Raw genomic sequence first — 22,514 nt, forward strand, 5'->3', positions numbered from 1 at the left:
TCTATTTTATCTCTTTGCATTGTATACTGCTTTGACAACAATAAGGAAATTGGAGGTACAAAGATCAAGGTGAAGTCTTGGCATAAAATGATGTTGTTGCAGTTTGTACTGGCAAAAGATTTAAAGTGTGTAGTTGCAGCTATCTAGCATTGAAAGTTGTTTGTCCTTTTGTATGTTTACTAGTGCATTTTCATTTGAAGCGGACATCTTTCGTTTGTTGAGTTTGTGTTGTTGAGCCTGAAAAATGGAAAAACGATCATTTGCTAGACTTATTAAGCAATCTAATCCTGTCTACTGATGACAACACAATCGAAATCAACAAAGACTCTCTCTTTGAAATTTAGACCTGTCTATAATATGCACAAGAACAGATTAATTTTTTGCAGCTTGAATCTCAACTGCAGCAGGAATAATTACAACAACGGAGTCATCATTCTGAACCTATTTCTATTCAGAACATTGAAATAGACTCCCATAAACGACAAGTCAATAATGTTACAGTTGATTCAGATCCAGTGCCCAATGAAGCAACAGAGTTACATGTAGATGCAAAAATTCAGCCTACACTTCCCAAGTCGGTCATCAGACCTTAGGAAGAGCTTGTCCATAACAAGCACAGAACATGTCTTGGATATGAAAAGGATGTGTCCTTTCATATTCCAGATTACTCAAAGCCCATCCAGTTTCAGAGTGTTGGATTCCTTCATGACAGTTCACCTTCACCTATTCCAGATTCTTCTCCTCCACATTCGCAGCCAAAAGTTGTTAAATGCCAACACTGTGACCGAGTTGGCCATATGAAAGATCACTGTTTTGATCTTCATCCATGTGATCACTATCATAAAACCACTCATTCTTCAAACAGATGCTTCAAAAAAAAGCCTCCTATAAGGAGAAAGATTCATCTTGGATGGATTGCTTCTTGGCAATGGGCTTCAACAACCAAGAAGATATTTTAGTCATATGTAAAAATTTCTTCTAGAATATTAAAAGGTCTTGCAATTTATTTTTCTCCATAATCTCATATCTAACAGGGGGGAAGTGGTGGTCATCTACAATTTTCAAAGCCACATCAAGCGAGCCTGAGCCACGACTTTCCATACCAGATTTAGAGTTGTAGCCAAAGACAAATATGCCCTTGAGCATGCCTTTAGTTGGTAATGAACCTTAAAACATCTATGCAGGGTTGATACATCTCTTCAAAGAATTAGGGACAGTTCCTCTAGAGGTATTCAGCTTCTTGCCAATTTTAGAAGAGTTCTAGGAATTTCATTAAGCATTCTAGAGTTGGTGGTCATCCTTAAACCATCACAGGTTGAGACCTCCCTTTTCAGGTTGAGGTTATCCATTTTTATGTGGGGTGAGACCTCCCTTTCAAGGTTGAAGGTTTCCATCTTCAAAACATTAGGAGCACTTCCTCTAGCAGAAGACCTCAACTTCATGTCAGATTTAGAAGAGTTTTGGGAACGACACTAGGCATTCCAGTGTTGGTTGTCATCCTTAAACCACCCCCTTTATACCAACATTTCAGAGAGCACATTCAACCTAGCATTGACATGAATTTTTGCACATTTTGTATTACAACTTTCTTCTTGGACTCATACATACCCCTTCAGATTAAGGGGGGGAATGTTGGACAACTAATCCTCTATGGGTTGGTGTGGAATGTGAACAACCACTGGAGTCCAAGAGACCACTTGGAATATGAATACAAGGGTCACATCAATGTACTATAAATGTATATGATGTCAATTATATATGCACTAAAATGCTTATCTTCCACATTATCCGTTTACATTCCATGTATGATTGAAAGGAGTATAGGGATATTTTTGCCTCACCTATAGGGGTACCTCTACACTGTCAGGTCAAGCACTCCATTGATTTGACCTCGTGCACGTCACTGCCCAATGGACCGATCTATCGACGCTCTATTCTGGAGAACGACGAGATCAAGAGGCAGATTCAGGAACTATTGCAGAAAGGGCATATCAAGCTAGGCTCATCACCTTGTGGGAGACTGATTGTATTGGTACAGAAGAAGGATGGGACCTGGAGGCTCTGTATTGACTATCGGGCATTGAATAAGATCTCTGTTTAGAATAGGTACCCAATCCCGCAGATTGATGACCTTCTGGACTAGGTCAAGGGGGAAAAATATTTCAGCAAGATTGACTTGAAGTTAGGTTATAATGCCTTCAAATCCAAAGAGGGCCTTTTCGAATGGTTGGTCATGCTGTTTGGATTAACGAACGCCCCTGCAACCTTCATGAGATTGATGGACGACATATTGTGACCCTTCACCAATGCATCCATGGTGGTGTATTTAGATGACATCTTGATCTTCATCCAGAGTTGGGAAGAGCACCTCCATCATATTCGTTAGGTCCTTCAAACTCTACGACAACACAAGATGTGTGCTAAATTGGACGAATGCACCTTCGGGCTTGACCCAAGTTCAATATCTGGGGTACATCATCGATGAGCAGGGTGTACATGTGGACCCATCCAAGATACAAGTCATTCGGGATTGGCCATCCCCAACCACTCTAACAAAGCTCTACAAATTTTTGAGTCTTTCCAATCTCTACCATATGTTCATGTTAGGGTTCTCTCATATCACTCGGTCTTTAAGTCAAGTCACCAAGGGCAGAGCAAAAGCAATTTTTTTGGTCAGAAACTCAACAACAAACATTCTCTGAGTTGAAGAATCACCTCTATTCTGCACCAGTGCTCACATTACTAGACCTGCAACAGCCATTTGAGATTGAGACAGATGCCTCTGACTATGCTATTGGTGCGGTTCTTACTCAGCATGGCCATCCAGTGGCTTACCACAGTGAGACACTTTTAGACACAATCTGAAAGTACCCCACTCACGAGAAAGAAATGTATTCCATTGTGCATGCCTATTGTTAATGGAAGCATTACCTTATGGGGAAGGAAACAGTCATCCACACAGACCACCGACCTCTACAGTTCATACAATCACAAGGGAAGTTACAGAATGATCGCCACTAGAAATGGTCCACCTCTTTGCAACAGTTCCATTTGAACATTAAGTATAAGAAGGGCATCACCAATAATGTTGCTGATTGCCTCAGTTGACCATTGATCATGGCGCTAATCACTGTGCTCGACTCCTGTGGGCACGAGACATCGGGGTGCACCATCTTTATAAGAGTGATCCAGAATTAGACAACATATACTGAACACTCATGGAAGGGAAGCAAGTTACAAATTTTCACCTTTAGGATGCATTGTTATGCCACCTTCAAGTGAGTCTTCCATGATGATTTGGGAGGCACACTACAGTGAGGTCGCTGGACATTTCAGAGTAGAGAAAACAATGGTGGTATTGCAGAAGTATTTTTATTGGCCAAAACTTTGTTAGGATGTTGGGAAGTACATTAGATCCTACACCGCCTGTGCCATTGCCAAACCAACCATCAAGAAGCAAGGTTTGTATACTCCTCTACCTACTCCTAGCCGGCTTTGGGAATCTGTCTCCATGGATTACATGTCAAGAATTCCTTCTACTAAGCATGACAATGATTGCATTTTCATGGTCGTTGACAAATTCTTTAAGATGGCCATCATGGTGGCCTGCAAGAAGAGTATCACAACAGAGGCCACTGCTAAGTTCTTCTTTGAGAGAGTGTGGGTACACTTTGGGATCCCACAGTCCATTGTCTCAGACTGGGACAACAGATTTGTGAGTGAATTTTGGTGAAGTCTTTGGTCGATGCTGGATACAAAGTTTACTATGTCCATGACTTTCCATCCCCAAAGTGATGGCCAAACAGAGGTTGTCAACAGGATGATTGTACACATTCTGTGCATGTACAACTCGAAGAATCCACGCACGTGGGATGAAAGTCTCCCCTATGTCCAACATAGCTACAACAGAGCTCTCCACAGCTCAACAAGCCACAACCCCTTTCAGGTAGGGCTGTGATTTAAGCTATTATGCCCCATTGATGTGGCCATATAATTTGTAGCCACTTAGGTAGATTCAACTCACGTTTAATCTGAAGCTGAAAGGTCTAACAACTTCATTGAGTGTAATCAATAGATCTGCTAGTAGGTCCATGATATATTGGACAGAGCCAATGCTAAGTACAAGCAACGCCATGATCAACATCGTGTGCCGCACAAGTTCTAGCTGGTGACAAAGTATGGCTACATTTGCAAAAGGAGCGCCTTCCTGGACCCCACCGCAAGATTCATCTCGCTATGATATGAGCCATAGACCATCACTAAGGCCATCGGTGACAATGATTTCAAGCTCAACATCCCGCCATTCCTTGGTTTGCACCCAGTGTTCAATGTAGATCGCCTTCGACCATACTTTCCACCATTGTTGGACACATCTGACATTGCAGAATAACTCACACCAACAGAGCTCAACCCAGACTGCATGGAATAGGTCACAACTGATCATATCATGGACACACATATAAAGAACACTCGCCAATAGAGGATATAACTATATCGAGTTGTCAAAGCAGGCCAACTCCTTCACTGAGGCAAGTGGCTCACTAGGGACCAATTTCAACATAAATTTCCTCACCTCATTAAGGCTCTGCACGCAATGGGGACCATTGCCTCCTAAGGGGGGAGGAACAATCCAGGTGGATATTGGTGGCCACTCTTCTATTCCACCTAGACCCCCCAGTCAGTTTCATCTGTTTCCTTGTTCATTTCGACATTTACTATATTTAGCAGTTTTTTGGGTACTGAAATTCTAGGGCAATTTTGAACTCCTAAAAGACATTTTTTTGGGGGCCGTGGTAGGCCTATTTCCATAGGCAAGGGCCTGCAGTGAAACCTGTAATACTTGAAGAGACATTTCCAACAACGTACCATATGCGCCAAACAAAGATAATATGACCAAGTTACGACCTCAGAAAGTTGACTTCCCAACTAAACCCAATGGGGCCCACAAAATCTTGGTGTTACATCTCTTGGGGTTAGGGTTTTGGCTGTTTAGGGTTTTCTCATGTTTTCCAATAATAAATAGGCCCTTGAGCCTCATTGTAACATAGTTCAGAGGCATGTAACTGCCACATCTCTTCTCAAAGATAAGCTACCATCGCCCGAGATATCTTATTTCCATTATGTTTGTAAGCATAGTTCAATATTTTTCTATTAATGAAATGAAGTGTTTTTCTGCTGCATCTCTGTGTTTATGATTATATCTGTAAGTTGTTGCATTCTTGTTTAAGTTTGGATCAGGAAGCTCTTTTATATTTTTAGGCAGTTTACGAGAATTATATTATAAAAGCATTTGAATTATGTCATCTGCTTCCTAGCTAGTAGATAGGTTTCTAAGATTTTTTATGTCCGCGTAAATTGTTGTTGCGAATGGACATGAAATGAAAATGTGTGAAATGGAATCTAAATCCTTCTTACACATGGGGTAGATACTAGTGCCTTGGAAGGATCTTCTTTAAAGGATATCCAAGGTGGGTACTCTATTTGTAAGCATGAACCACATCAAGAAATTTCCTTTTGGAGGGAAACTTAGTTTCTAAAGTTTTTCCCCACCATAGGGGATTTTATGAGCCTTGAAATTGGGAGAGATATCCATATTTTGGAGCACATCTTCCATTTTATATGGGGATAAATATTAGTTGATCCTTTGAGTAGGATAGGGATACATTGGAGAAATTCAAAGCTTTGATAGAATGGTTCCAAGCTTCCTCTTCATCGCCTTCTAAGTGCATATCATTGGAAGAAATCCTTGTTTGAGGGCCCATGTGAGTATTATTTCGATATATTTGATCTATAATAGAAATACCTACTTCTTATAGCTTTGTGTGAGGAGGTCTAGGAGATGGATCTAGTGTTGGCTTTTGATCCAGGGATATTTACCTAACAAAACGTTTGTGTCCTTGCTAATCTTCCAACAATGTGGTCAGAAATGATATGAAATGCCTTGGTAATTCCTTTCCATATGATGGACACTGCATTTGAGACTTTTGAGGTGACCTTATCCATGCCTAAATAGGTTGGGGCTTGATGTATTTCTGATACATTACTTGAGACCAAAGACCATCACTTTGGATGATTCTCCATGCACCCTACAGCTGCAAGTGCGTTCACAAATATGGGGAGGAATTTTATACCCAACCTCCATTATTTTGGGACAACAATGGGGTTCTAAGCTTGTTACACAACAATTTGTCACCGTTTGTCACCGTCCCTGTTACCCCTCACCCGCACACTGGAGGACTCATTCCGGGACTTGTGAGAAGTGCCCTGACCTGAAACCACTTGCAACATATTCCTCTAAGTATGAGCTTCATTTGCCCTGAAGACATCTCCTGCAAAATACTCATGAAAACAACTCTTTTTGCATTAGCGTGGGTCCACAGTTCATTGCCCGTGCCAATGAGGGAAATCCTCTAAAAAGGGTGCGCCATTGGCGCTCCGTCTCAGAGTCGCACTCGCGCCAATCGAATTGAGTAAAGTTTTTAACCAACAAGCTCCCGAAGGTTCTCTTCAACCCATTCACCAACTTAATCTATGTTGAGCTAGGATGGTTTGGCTTCGAATCTCCATAGAAGGGAAAGTGGTTTGCCACATTTCATGGAAGTTTCCAAGTGATAAAGCCAATCTCATGAATAATGTGGTTGATCCTATCTCTTTCTTCTCTATCTATAAAAGCTTGCCTCTATGCCTTGAGCAAGCTAGTCATAGTTACAATAGTTCTAGTTACAATAGTTCTAGTTCCAGCATAGTGATAGAGAGTTTGAAGCTGCAAGAGCCTTCTTTGCACCCATAAGGCCAAATGTAAGTAAGGATATTCTTGTCACCCAAAGAGAGAGAGGATTGTTCCTCATCCCAACAAGCTTTGCAAGACTTGTGTAGCCGACTACCCAGCCAAAGGAGGATTTGACGTCAGAACAATGGTTGTATTCTTCTTTGTTATTTATTAATAATAGATGACTATCATTATGGTTCCACTCTCATTGTCTTATGTTTGATGTTGAGTTATATCTTTTCTGACCGATATATAATTGCATCTACTAGATTTTATGCTTGTTTTCATGTTGTTCTTTGCATGTGCAGGTGTCCAATCACGGAGATCGTGACCGACCAAAGCAAAGGAACGAGGGTGACATCTCTTCTACGAACACTAGCGTTGGAATCGAAGTAGGTTCTCACGATCTACTTTGTATTTGCAATTAAGGACTTGTGTGATAGCATTGTTTGATTGTTGCTAGACCCGGTCTGGGCTAGTAGGGATCGTCTCTGTCCACAGAGAGGATTTACCTCCACAACAATTTGGCGACTCCACTGGGGAGATCTTGTTTTTTGATTTGTAAACTTTAGACGAAGCTTGAAGTACGGCCAGGTAGCCTTCGAAACGCTATTGGTTTGCATTAGCGAAGTAGATCAACGCCACTTCAGTCAATCTCCGGTTTGGTTTACGGACTAAACAACTTGGAGTTTGTCTTGTCTCTTTGGTTTTTCTTGCTTTGATTGCTTAGATAGCTTTCTGGGTTAGATTTCTTGCTGTTTCTTGCTTCCTGGTTTGCCTAGATATTGTCTTCAAGCCCTGAGTTTCTTGTTTTTGTTTTTGACTTAGCAAACTTGATTAGCGCGCTTTTTAGCCTTACAGTCGCGCCAATTGGCACAAGTTGCTCAAAATCAACCCGCGCCAATCCCATAAAAGCGCGAGTTGCAGCCTGACAGTCGCACCAGGCCTATCAACTTTTCTAGTTCGCTTGTCTTCAAGCCCTCTGAGCTTGGATTTGTATTTTGCCTCGTCTTTTTCAATTACTGGAGTGTGTTTGATCCTTGTTTGATTGGTTTTAGACCTTCATCCTTCGGGTGTTTGCCTCTTTCTATCGATTTCAATTTTTAGCCCTAGGGCATCTAGTGGCTTTGTGCATCGAGCCTTCTGTAGGAGTCTTGGGTTCTTTGATCAACCAGTCGACTTTGTGATTACTTTTTGCATTTGCTCAGTAGTTGTCAAAGCTTTTTTCAAGTGATTTGTTTCTTTTTCGCTTGGGTTTCGCTTGGCTTCGTTTGGGCTTAGATCACATAACTCATAGAGGTCTTTGTGCTTTCTTCTTGGTTTGAAGGACTGTTTTGGTGTTTTGGGGATTCGATTGTGTTCCCATTGAGTGAAATTGACCTTTTTCTCGGTGTTACTATCTCTCAAAATTTGTTTAGTGCACTTTTCCATTGAAAAGAAAAACGAATAATCTCTTTTGCGTTGCATTAGTTAATTGAAATTAGAACCTTTTCATTGATTAAGTGATTTAAAACAAAGAAAAGTTTCGTTTATTTGTCATTAGCTGCATTAGAGTGCTTCTTGATTGTTTGTGGTCATTTTGTTTGAAAAATTCTCAACTCTCTCGTAGTTAGTATTCATCGAACGAAATGATATTCTTTGGCATATAGTTTGCATTTAGGGAATTGTGAGAGATTACATACGGTAGGACCCGGAAATTGAAACTTAACTAAAGATCAACCATAAAATGAACTTAATGAACCTAAAAACGCATTGGAACATAACGCTCACTAATTAGAGGTCTAGGCTAGAGACGTGCTCCGGCGTCGTTAAACCTAGTCACTGTTGTTTCACACTACGTTTGGGTGATTCCTCCTTTTGTGACTCGATAGTGGTCTAACACAGACTTGAGCTCCCACGTACCGTCGCGTATATAGGGGAGACCCCACTAGGTTATCATCCTTTATCCACAGGAAGCCGTGTTTGCTGCCTTACAAGCTGTAACGCACCGAACACAGCATTCGGGAAGATTGACTGCCGTATGGGAAGTCCTTGGTTTTCATATGACTGCCAAGGTGTATATGCAGTTTTATGGGTTTGTTTGGTAAACCCCTTGCCTAGTCTCTCCAGAGTAGTCACTTTTGATCCTTTTCGGACTCCTTAAAAGAAAATGCTCACTTGAGCAGTTTGTCACTTCAGGCTCACAAAACATTCGAAGGCGACTAGAGTCACCTTTTTGTCCTTTTCTCGACTCTTAAAACATGAAAAGGTCAAGTTGTGTCCTTGGGTCTTAAAATTTATTTGGCCGCGATTAAAATTACCTGGTTAGATCTTGTGTGCGTTAGTTTGAGTAGGGTCCTTTATCGTTAGATTCCCTTAGGTTTTGTTTGAAGTTTGTCATCCTGGCTGAACCGTCGACTCCCGTTCCAAGTGATCAAGGGTCTCCATCCTCCGCTGCTCCTGAGGTACCGGTTGTAAGCGATACTCTTCCTGTTATCCCGAGTATCCAACTGATCAACTCTCGTGCTTCGGACAACGAAGGTTACGAAATTCATTGGAATCCCATCTGGGAGCCTGAAGAGGACGATATTCCTTTTACCCCCCTGGTGTTTCGTCTCCAATGTCTACCTCTCACATGGATGAGACATCTCCTAGAGTGAGTGAGACACCTGTTTTGTCGAATATCGACACTCCCATTCCAGCTACTTCTCCACTCCCCCCACGCTACCAGTCGTTGAGGGATAGAGTAAGTGCCAGGATCCCTGCTTCGACTATGTGGGATCCCCATATCACTCCCACCACGGGATCTTTTGTTTCACATGTCCACACTACACCTGTCACTTCAGTTCCGACAAATCCAACTGTTTGTGTAGCACATTCAACTCCGGTTGTGAGTGCCGTTACAGCGTCTTCAGCTCTGAATACTGGTGCTGGTCCCCCTCACGGTCAAGTGAGTAGTGGCCAGCCGGCACACTCACCCAAAGTTGTTCACCCTGCACAAAGTGCTCCACCCTCTTCTGGTCCCGTCCCAGGAGGGGGGCCATATGATGCTTATGGACAAGCTGTTCAGGATCCGAATGCGCAAGGTCCATTCTTTTATTACGATTCTACTGGTCAATACCTTCAGCTTTCTCAACCCTTGCCTACTCAACCTTTTGTTGAGGTTTCGGTACCGTTATCTATTGCTTGGAACGCCACCACTTTTCATGGGGGCCAAGCAATGCCTGCGCAGCTTCAAGGACCGCCTAACCAAGGCCATCCATCTTATGTGCAAACCCCCCAAGGGCAGCAATATTATGGCCAGTCTTACCCAGGACAATCTGGGGGCCCACAAGGACAACCCTATCAGGGACAACCTTCGGCCGCTGGTGGTCCATCTTTTACTTATCTGAATCAACCTTCTGGTTATCCGGGGCAACCTGGTACCCAACAAGGTTACCCGTCTGGACAACTAGGACAACCTTACATCCAACAAGGCCAACCTGGTATCCAGCAGGGTTATCCCTCTGGACAAGCTGGACAAACTTATATTCCACAAGGTCAACCGATAGTCCAACAGGGGTATCCTTTTGGGCAAGGGGGGCAGCCTTACGTACAGCAGGGCCAACCCACTGCTCAACCTAGTCATCCTTCTGGGCAAGTGGGTCAGCTTCCTGCACAGCAAGGCCAACCCACTGCCCAGCCTAGTCATACTTCTGGACAGGCTGGCCAACCTCAAGGTCAACCGGCCGTGCAGCCTGCTCAACCATCTGTTTCGCAAGGACAACCCTTGGTTGCACAAGGACAACCTGGTACCCAGCAAGCACATCCTTCTGGGCAAACAGGTCCGTCCCAAGCCCAACCAGGCCAACCTTCCGGCTAGATGGTCCAAGCTCAACCTGTTCAAGGACATCCTTCTGGGCCCCAGACTCAAATTGGTTATCAAATGCAAGGTGGGCCACGACCCCAACCTTCTTACCAAGCGCAACCTTCTTATTAGGCTCAATATGGAGCTCAACAAACGTATGGCTACCATCAACCCCAGGGGCAAACTCAATTTACCCCTTATCAAAATTATCAACAGATGCAGGTCACTCCTTACCAGAATTATCAACAACAATACGTTGCACCTGCAGGACAAGTTGCTAATCCATGGGGTGCTGGGGGGCAGAACCAGGGTCAACTATCTGCTTATGGACAGAATCCTTATGGACAGAACCCCTATGGGCAAAATCCCTATGGGAAAAACCCTTATGGGCCAAGCCCATCCGGACAAAGTCCATGGGGGCAACCACCACCTGGTTGGAACCCTGGTACTACCTCTCTTCCACAGCCACAAATGTCCTTTAATCCTCAGTTGCCTTTCTTAGTGACGTTGGAACTTCCAGATGTGTCCAAGTTGACAAATGATCCCATTCTTCATAATCCATATTGGCCACCAGTTCCAACTAAGATACCCGGTGATTGCCCGAAATTCGATGGCAAAGCTGGTGAGGATCCTCAAGCCCATGTCATGACCTATCACCTTTGGTGCTCATCCAACTCATGGTTTGATGACTCTATTTGGCTCCGCCTCTTCCAAAGGACTCTCACCGGCTCGACCGCTAAGTGGTATATTGAGTTGAATTGCGGAACATTTCAAGATTTCAACTCGCTGGCTATGGCATTCCTAACTCATTTTCAGTTACCCATTCGGTATGAGACAGGGACACATCTCCTTAGGTCTCTCAAACAGGACACGACCACGCATATATCCGATCATATACATGAATGGAGATGGCATCGTCGCTTGATCAAATTTTGGATTCCTGATCAGCTCCTGACCGATTGGTTCACGACTTCCTTTGTCCCTGCAATTGCACGAGACATCGCCATGGGAGCTTGTGTAACTGAAGAGCAAGCTATCGCGCGTGCTCAGTACCTTGACTTGGTATATTCTCAGTCAGGTACTTTATATGATTATTTTCCAGACGCCTCGAGACCCGGAACATCCAAAGCTCCGCCAAAACCATCTGTTGACGGTGTTATTGGCTCTGTAAACGCGTCTTCAAAGAAATCATCCGCGAACCCTGGGAAGCAAAAACAGAATGCTTCTAATGGAAACACTTCTCAGGGTCAATCTAATTCTGGAAGTACCTCCGAGGTAAACACCGTTCAGTCCACCACGGCGGATAAATCCTCGAAAGGGAAAAAGAAAGGGAAAGCCAAGAATAAATCCGAACAGCCCAAACAGGACTCCCCTAAACCTCCACCCGAGGAAGGAGCCAAACGTAAACCTAAGTATCCTTGTCTTATCTGTGATGAGGATCACTACACTAAAGACTGCCCTAGGCGGTCCGAAGTTAGTCGATTATTGAAAGGTGCTCCTGGGACTCCTGCTGTGCTTAAAGAACCTTTCCCTTCTCAGCAAACTCAAATGGTGGCAGATCCATCGCAACCCTCTTCTTCATTCGGCTCTCAAGTCTTCATGGCTGGGACGATTCCCGTCCATGTCACTACTAGAGCGAAAGAATATCCATCTCATGCCAGGAAAGAGCCGGAGGTCCCCTCCAGCGCTCCTCCGTCCAGTTCTGGTCCACTCCACATCGAACGACCTACCATTGAGACGACAATCTGACCCCCTCCAAAAGGTGTACTCTAGAAGTCTTCTTACAACCCGAATGCTCATGCTGCTCAGCACTACAACATTGTTGAGGACTTAGCCCAGGCTCCGTCTGCTATGTCTGCTCTAGAAGTCCTCCAGAGCTGCCCCTCCCAGAGAAAGTCCTTGCTATCGGCCATCGGTGGCATAGACCCGGCTGACTCGGATCTGATTTCTTTTGATCTTGAAGGCTATACGCCGAGACTGCCTCACCAAATCGCTTTCCTTATACAGGTCATCATCAATGGTAAAAAGATTCATCGTACAGTCATTGATGAAGATTCCTCAACTTGCATCATGTCTGTTGCATGCTGGAAAGCCATTGGTTCTCCAACATTGAGCCAGTCTCCTACGACGTTAGAAGCCTTTGATGGAAGAGAGTCCCGTCCTTACAGTATCCTCCAACGCTTGCCCATCTCCTTGGAAGGGAAGACGGTAGAAGTGGAGGTCGAAGTTGTCGATGCTAATCTTACCTACAACCTCCTCCTCGGACGTAGCTGGACATACGCCATGCAAGTCGTGGCTTCCTCCCTTTTCCGTGTCATTCGTTTCCCTCATCAAGGGAAGATTGTCACGGTGGACCAGCTCTCCTTCTTCGCCTCTTCTTCTGAAGGAAATGTGCCTTTCGTGGAGCATACCTCCAAATCATTCGAGAGTGTGGGAGCTGGGCTCTTTAAGGATCCCGCCCTAATGGGTGTCTTTCCCCTTCCACCTCTGAATCTCGCCCCTATTAACATGATTTCCGTGCATTTTGATCCGTGGGTCCTTCCTCCCGCTAATCAGGTAGAATCCTGGGGCGATATGATGCCGTTGAGTCTTGCCGAGCTCAACTACGTCGAAATCGTTGCTGTATCAGATCCCCCTCCCGAACCTGCTCTTCCGAGCGGTGTTCCTGATTCGTATGTTCATTTGCCTTGGCTTGGAGATGATGCTACTTCTGATCCATTAAAGGAAATATTTCCTTCCAATGAAGCCATCATAGAGACCATGTCTCTTGAAGAGCCCCCTTGGTCAGCTCATCACCACCGCTCCTCGTTTCTCCCTGCCCATCAGGAAATGATCGCATGTCTCGAACGGTTTGCTTCGTGTATCCCATCCTCGCCCCTTCAAACACCTATTCAAATATACCAAGTATCTTCTGAGAGCAATATGGGAAACATTACGCAAACCCAACCCATCGACATCTCTGTGAAACCAGGGATTGTCGAGCACATTTACATTGGAGTCACTTGCACTCCAGAGGAAGTTCAACTCTACACTGACCTATTTCGCGAATTTCGTGATGTCTTTGCTTGGTCCTACGAAGAGATGCCCGGCATCGCCCTAGTATAGTGGTGCACGAGATACCTACGAATGCAGGTGCTAAGCCTGTTCATCAGTGCCTACGCCCTGTGCACCCCCGAAAGGCCGCAGCCATCAAAGCAGAAGTCAAAAAGCTTCTCAAGGCTGGTTTCATTTACCCCATTCCACTGACGGATTGGGTTTCTAATATAGTCCCTGTTGACAAAAAGCAGGGCACTATTCGAGTCTGTGTTGATTACCGTGATATCAATCGCGCCTGTCCTAAGGATAACTTCCCTACACCCTTCATCGATCAGCTCATTGATGAGTGTGCAGGAAGTGAAATTTACTCGTTTATGGACGGTTTTTCTGGATATAACCAGATCAACATTGCGCCCGCTGATCAACATAAGATGACTTTTATCTGTCCTTGGGGCACTTTTGCCTATAAGAAGCTCCCTTTCGGTTTAAAGAATGCCGGCGCTACCTTCCAACGTGCAATGTCCTATGCCTTTCATGACATTCATCACATTGTACAGCCGTACCTGGATGATCTTCCAGCTCATTCAGTCAAGCGTCAGGACCATCCTTCCCATCTTCACGAAATCTTTCTCTGCTGTCGACACTACCGCATTCGGCTCAATCCTCATAAATGTGTCTTCTGTGTTGAATCAGGCCGACTACTCGGGTTTATCGTCTCCCGAGAAGGCATCCGTCTGGATCCCCTTAAAGTTGAGGCCATTCTGAATCTTCCTCCCCCTGCTTCTTTGTAGCAGTTGCAGAGCTTGCAGGGCAAAGCAAATTTCCTCAGACGATTCATTCCGAATTATGCCGAGGTGGCTAAGGGTTTTACATGATTACTGAAGCGAGACACACCCTTTCATTGGGATGCTACCGCCCAGGAGTCTTTCGAGCGTCTCAAGGGTCTCCTTGTTTCCGCTCCATTATTGAGACCTCTGAACTACCATCGTGATTATACTCTCTATCTGGCCGCCGCCGATACCACTATCGGCATGGTTCTAGTGCAGGATGATGATGACGGCAATGAGCACGTTATCTATTACCTCAGCTGCAACCTCCTGGATACGGAAACTCGCTACGCTTATGTTGAGAAGTTGGCATTGGCTGCTGTGTTCGCCGTCCAACGTTTCTGGCATTATATCCTATTGCGCACCACGAATGTGATTTCTGACTGCAACCCGATGACATACATTTTGTCGCGTCAGTTGCTGGGGGGCAAATACTCAAAATGGATCGTAATCCTCCAAGAGTTTGACTTGGAATTTACTGCTGCCAAGTCTAAGAAGTCTCTGGTCTTTGCTGAATTACTCTGTTCTTTTCCATCTCCTTCTGCACCCTCTCTTTCAGAGGATCATATCCCGGACGAAACTCTTTTTCTGATCAACACCCTCGATCCCTGGTATGGGGATATTATTGTTTATTTACAAACGTCCTCTTTCCGCCCCGCTGTATCCAAAGATGCTCGGCGGCGGATCCGCCATCAATCTCAACCCTATCGGATCATAGGGGACACCCTGTACTGCCTTGGCGTCGACTCCGTTCTCCGCCGATGTCTTACCTTCGAGGAAGCTGAGAGAGTCCTGAATGACTGCCACTCTAGCGCCTGTGGTGGCCACATGTCCGGATATGCCACAACTCAAAAAATCCTTCGCGCTGGTTATTTCTGGCCCTCCATTTTTAAGGATTGCATTCTTGCTGTCCGCTCATGTCATGCATGCCAGATATACCAGCGGAAGATGCGTGCGCCACCGGCCCCGCTGCACCCTGTAGTGACCGTAGGTCCTTTTGCAAAACGGGGCATTGATTATACAACCTGTAAGCCTCGCTCGGCCGGGGGGCATGGGTTTATTATCGTCGCCGTCGATTACTTTATAAAATGGGTCGAGGCGATGCCCACATTAACTGAAGACGGTCATACAACGGTGCAGTTTTTGTTCAATCATGTTATTACGAGGTTCGGAGTTCCACAGGCCATCGTCACGGATCACAGAAAGCATTTCCGTAATCACATGATGACCGAACTGACAACCCAACTAGGCTTACGACATGATAGTTCGACCCCGTACTATCCTCAGTCTAACGGCTAGGTTGAAGCCGTTAACAAGATTTTGGTTACGATGCTTCAACGTACTGTTGACATGCATAAGTCTAATTGGCATCTGATGTTGTTTCCCGCCTTGTGGGCCTACTGAACCTCCGTGAAGGATGCCACCGGTTTCACTCCATTTCAACTAGTTTACGGACTAGAGGCTACCCTTCCTATAGAATGTGAAATTCCTTCGTTGAAAATAGCCGTCGAGTTGCTTCCCAACACTACTCCGGTAGAGGAACAGCTTCTTTATCTAGAACGGTTAGACGAGACCCGTCGCTTAGCCTCTCTAGCCATCGAAGCTCAAAAGAAGAGAGTCAAAACTCACTTCGACAACACGATTCATCCTCATTCCTTTGTTGAGGGAGACCTTGTCCTGCTATACGACCAAGCCAATGACAAGCTGGGGGCAGGCAAACTCGAGCCCATGTGGCTAGGCCCTTACATTGTAAAGAGAGTATTGCAAAAAGGGGCGTACGAGCTAGTTGACTACGAAGGTAATCCTCTTGATAAGCCCCGCAATGGGCTGTACTTGAAAAAGTACTATGCATGATTCATGCGCTTCGATTTGTACATGCGTGTGTGTGTGTGTGTGAATTTTCATGTTTTCGGTTTGGTGTGAAAGTGTGATTGCCCCTTATTGTGTCTTTTTGCTTCTTGTGCAGATGTCGGGTGCACCTTACATTGGTTTCACTGATGGTGCCTGCCGCAACACTCGTAATTTGTCCTCTGCGGCGTGGGTGATCTACGATCCTCACGGTGAGTTGATAGATCTTCAAGGTGTCTGTTTAGGCTGTACTACAAACAATGTTGCTGAATATAGCGTTGTTATTGAATTATTAGCTGAGGCAATTAATCTCGGTATTCGTACATTGCTTGTTAACCTAGACTCTCAACTTGTCGTCCATCAGCTCAATGGGCGATATTCCGTCAGAGACCGTCACATTTTAAGGTTGTACTTACGTGTTAAATTGTTAGAAAGGAATTTTGACTTTATCACATATCAGCATATTCCACGACGATTAAACACATTATCTGATGCATTGGCCAATCATGTATTAGATAGACATTTGCGTAATTTATAATCAAAACATCATACAAGCAAGCACATAAAAGCACAATAATAAACCATAGGCATATGTATATATATGTGTGTGTCATAATGTTTTCACTGCGTGCGTTACAAAACCCAAAAAATAATACATGTTCATCGTGATACATCCTTGGACGACATGTCCCTCAAAAAATATGCATGAAAGAAACCTAGGAGTCTATTCGTGGTGGTGCTCATGATAGCACGCCACCGCGCGCACCAAGCATCTCAATAGACGATGGATGCGGGTCAACACCCCCACTGTGTGCCTCTGGTATGCAAAGGGCACGTCCGCCAATCTAGTGTAGCCTGGAATCCCTTGGGTAAGTCCCTCGAGATTCTGCACCAGCTCTTCCCCCACGGCTCCCCTTGCCTAAGGATCAGCTATAGGTTGGTCCCTCCGCGCTATAGGAGACAAGCCGGCTGGTCGCTCTGGGCCCACATCTGCATATACATACAACTGTCATCAGAACATGCATGTATTGACAAAAAAAATGAAAATACATAAAACACCAAAAAGAGAAGATCATACCTAACTCCTCTTCCCACTCCTCTCCCTCTGGCAGTGGGAGGTCTGGGTCCCCCATGAAGTTGGTTCCCGCGTATGGCCAATCCTCTACCACGATCAGCTGACGGCGAAGCCATATGAAGAACTCGGGCCACCAAGACATCTACTGGCCCCCTCCTCCTCTGGGCATCAATGCTGCCCAGCGAGCCATCCTAGGCTCTCGCGACAATGGGTCCGCCACTACAGCTCCCTGGTACTGGAAGAGGGGTAATCGTTCCAAGAAGAATGACACCACAATCGAGCCATACCCGAACTGTTTCACTCCCCCACGCTTACACTTTGTAAGCTGCCTTTTGATATTTGTAGTCACCGCTGTAGCCCAGTCAAAAATGGTGGGGCTAAGGCATTCTGTCGCTAGTAACAGATGATTCTTGCTTGCCTCATGGGGTTCCTGTACCCTGGCCGCACGCGTGATAGTGAATAGTATCACCCTAAGAGCCAAGTCATGGATGGTGGCGATATCCACCTTAGCACTGTTTTTCCCAAATTGTGCCTCTGGGCACACACGAGCCTTCACTTCACCTATCTTCTCCCCGGAAGGCCTGCTTCTGGTCAAAATGGGGCTCGCCCCTCTCCGTGACAGCCCAGTAATGAAATACACATCAGATACATCCAGCTCTAAGGTCTGATCCCGTAAGCGGAATACTTGGTCATCGACATCCCAAGCATCCACTATGAAATGTAATAGCTCCGGTTGAGCTCGCAGATAAAAGGTGAGGAAGAACTTCTTGAGACCACAGTCTCTCAAAGCATTCATACAACCCTCATCCGCTATGGCCAAGGCATCTACGGCATCATGCTCCCTTTCTTTCCATTCCACCACCATTTTTGCTTGTTTCCTGCACCCACAAGGATGGATAAATCATTAATGAAACCCTGGTAGGCTTACACACCGGACAAATTTCAAAAATGATGAAAAAATTCAAGTAAAAAGTTAGGTCGCGCGGTTGGCGCGACTGTTTCTAAAACAGTCGCGCCAATAGCGCGGCACCTTTGGGTAAATCACCCCATTGGCGCGGACCCGTGCCGGATACCCGCGCCAATGGGGCGCAACCCTAAATTTTAAAATCCTCCTTGCGGAGGCTCAATCAGGGAACAAAATGCATAAAAAGAGTATGAAAATGGAGCTAAGGGAAGCGCCTCTTACCTGGAACTGGCGGAACCTCAAATGGTTGCACGGATTGGCGGTAATCACTGCTCGAAGTTTGCTCCCCAAATGGACCACCACTACTATGCAAGAGGTAAAAAGTAAAAGTAATTTTGTTTTTTACATTTTCACCATATTTATAGACTTTTTGACTTGTAATTAGGGTTAAAGAGTTCTTTTTTGAATATTTTAATATATTTTTGGTCGAAAATGGATTTTACGCTTGCTTTTGATGCTATGACAGGTCCTTTTTGCAACTTCGATGGTGAAACGAGTTGTATTTTATACTTTTTCGGACTCGGTAAATACACGAAAAAGTCACTATGGAGTCATCTTTCAGCTCTTTTCTGACTCGCTAAAAATGAAAAGATTGCCGGGTTTCCCCTCTTGACTCGTTAAACATAAATAAGAGGCGGTCGTATTTAAACCCTTTTCCGACTATGTAAAAATGAAAAGATCGTCGGACCCTTGTCGTTTCAGGTTCGTTAATGGTTACGAAACGACGTGATGTTGATCACTTTTTTACTTTTTCAGATCGATATCACTACTCATGAAAAGTACTCCTCAATTGTAATGGTCGGGCGGTTCTTTCGAGCATTGTTTTATACTTTTTCGGGCTCGGGAGACACAATTTTACGAAAAAGGACCCCCCTAGAGTTTTCTTTTTTGCTGTCTTTTCAGACTCTCTAAATAGGAAAAGACGCCGAGTTATTCCTTTGTCAGACTCGTTAAAACTTAATGACATCGGATTCCGTCGTAATGACGCCCACAAGCATATGCTATCCCCGTCAAGCTTGTTAAAAATAACTGGGGTACTCACCAGAAATGGTGGGGAAAATGGACCTATAGTCATTGTCGTGTCGACAGTATGTCACTCTTGAACATGGCACTAGTCTGCATTCATGTCTGGGTGGGAACATCTCATCCCGTTTTACACTAGCCTCCGTGGGTTTGGGTGATCCTATTTGACCTCTCATCTGCCCATTGCCTTGTCACCATGACCTCTGCTCATTCGATGTCAGATACTGCCAAGTCCACTATCGTGCCGCCGATATGTTCAAGAGAAGTTGACCTCTGCAGAATTACAACCTCCATCTGATACCTCACATAATTCTGAATCACCACAACATCTTTCCTCTGTCTCGTGTCAATGATGTGGGAAACATTATGGCCCACCTTTGATCAAGGTCACTTCCTGTCGACTTCAGCTCATTATCCAAGAAGTTGATCTAGAGACTCCCTTCCGGTGCCTTGGAGCCTGCATGCCTCAATGGCAGGTTCTTCGTGTTCGACGAGAGGTTTTCATCATTGACCTCCGATCGAATGATTCTACGGGTGTTCGACGCCAGCTCATTGATTCACACGCCGTAGATTGTACCTATAGTACCTTGAGGACCATTGTCATTATTGATGGTACCTCTCACGTCTGTTAACAGTTTTCATCATTGACTGGTAATCAGACGATGTTCATGCATGTTCGACTTCAACTCATGTATTCGCATGCTTGAACTTGTACTCTGTTCGGGTCGAGATGGAGCGAAAGACCCTGGATTTTGTCTATTGGAATCTAGGCTGCGATTTGTGGCTTATTATGATTATTACATGACTCATTCACTGGATGGCTACGACCATGCCTGAGTCTATTTATCGATCCTCTCTGGATGGATGCGTCCATACCTTGGATCTAGATTGTTATGTACTCTGTTACAGATGGCTGCGCCCATACCACATATATCATGTACTTGAGATATCAGTTGTACTTCTTTACGCAAGTTCTCCGGCGGCCGTGTTTTCAGTCATGCATGTTCTTGTAAAGCATTTCACCCCTCTCTCTCTCTCAGGCCTCATGCTTTAGGGGGCATCTTTTACACAGCAATTTGTCATCGTTTGTCACCATCCCTGTTACCCCTCACCCGCACACTGGAGGACTCATTCCGGGACTTGTGAGAAGTGACATGACCTGAAACCACTTGCATCATATTCCTCTAAGTATGAGCTTCATTTGCCCTGAAGACATCTCCTGCCCGCGCCAATGAGGGAAATCCTATAAAAAGGGCGTGTCATTGGCGCTCTGTCTCAGAGTCGCACTCGCGCCAACCGAATTGAGTAAAGTTTTTAACCAACAAGCTCCCGAAGGTTCTCTTCAACCCATTCACCAACTGAATCTATGTTGAGCTAGGATGGTTTGGCTTCGAATCTTCATAGAAGGGAAAGTGGTTTGCCACCTTTCATGGAAGGTTCCAAGTGATAAAGCCAATCCCATGAATAATGTGGTTGATCCTATCTCTTTCTTCTCTATCTATAAAAGCTTGCCTCTATGCCTTGAGCAAGCTAGTTATAGTTACAATAGTTCTAGTTCCAGCATAGTGATAGAGAGTTTGAAGCTGCAAGAGCCTTCTTTGCACCCATAAGGCCAAATCTAAGTAAGGAGATTCTTGTGACCCAAAGAGAGAGAGGCTTGTTCCTCATCCCAACAAGCTTTGCAAGACTTGTGTAGCCGACTACCTAGCCAAAGGAGGATTTGACGTCAGAACAATGGTTGTATTCTTCTTTGTTATTTATTAATAATAGATGACTATCATTATGGTTCCACTCTCATTTTCTTATGTTTGATGTTGAGTTATATCTTTTCTGACCGATATATAATTGCATCTACTAGATTTTATGCTTGTTTTCGTGTTGTTCTTTGCATGTGCAGGTGTCCAATCACGGAGATCGTGGGGATCGTGACCGGACAAAGCAAAGGAACGAGGGCGACATCTCTTCTACGAACACTAGCGTTGGAATCCAAGTAGGTTCTCACCATCTAATTTGTATTTGCAATTAGGGACTTGCGTGATAGCATTGTGCGATTGTTGCTAGACCTGGTCTGGGCTAGTAGGGATCGTCTCTGTCCGCAGAGAGGATTTACCTCCACAACAAAGCTATTAAAGTAAACATTCTTTTATTTTATTTTCTAGACCAAAGGAAGCATAGAGAAAGTTTTTTTATCCAATGTAGTATTCCCAAAGGAATCCAAGCCAAAGAAGCCTATTACATGTGATGGCTTCCACCACTGCCTTGTAAAGGACTAGTCTCCCTGCTTGCGAGAGCCATTTATTTGTCCACATTCTAATTAGTTTTTCAATTTTTTCTAGAAGCCAAGACAAGTCTTATTTATTATAGTTGTAGGCCTTTAGAGTGAACCCCAAATACTTGAGACCTTGGCTAATTCCTATGACCAAGGAGGAGAAAAGTGATTTAATTAATATTGTTTCATTTCCTGAAATGCCCCATCCATATATAGAATACTTCTAGTTATTTATAACCATAACAATAGCTTGTTAAAGGGACCCATTAAGCACTTGAAGTCACAAAAATGTGTAAGGAACCCATTTGAGAAAATGAGAACATCATCCATGAATAACATATGTGTGAGTAGACAATTTGGGGTGATGTTGATTCCTTTGAACTATCCTTCTAGACAACATAAAAAATAAGTTAGCTCATCTCTTCAACCACTAGAAGAAAGAGAAGTGGGGAGAGGGGGAAACCTTGTCTCATCCCCCTCTCCACTTGGAAGAAATGGGAAGCAAATCCATTGATTAGGATGGAAAATGAGGACGTGCTTATGCAGTTCATTACCTAGGTGACAAATTGGTGGAAGAAACCTAAATGAATCAAGAGGAGTTTGCGATATAACCAACTGACTCAATCAAAAGCTTTGGAGGGATCTAATTTCAAGAACAAAGCTTTGAGGCACTTAGTATGGATGGAATGTAAACCTTCATGGGCCAGTCCAATTGCTTTGTGGATTTTTTCTGTCAGGTAAAAGACAAAATTTCTCTAGAGAGATGTTTGAGGATAAGGTGTCATTTAGTCTCATGGAAATAAGATTTGTGATGATCTTGTAAATCAGGTTGCAAAGAGAGATGGGTCTAAACAAGTTAACGGAGTCCACATTATCA

This window comes from Pinus tabuliformis, chromosome 6 (genome assembly GCF_031772625.1).
Source record: "Pinus tabuliformis cultivar Carrire ecotype Pingquan chromosome 6, CPIR1, whole genome shotgun sequence".
Lineage (NCBI taxonomy): Eukaryota > Viridiplantae > Streptophyta > Pinopsida > Pinales > Pinaceae > Pinus > Pinus tabuliformis.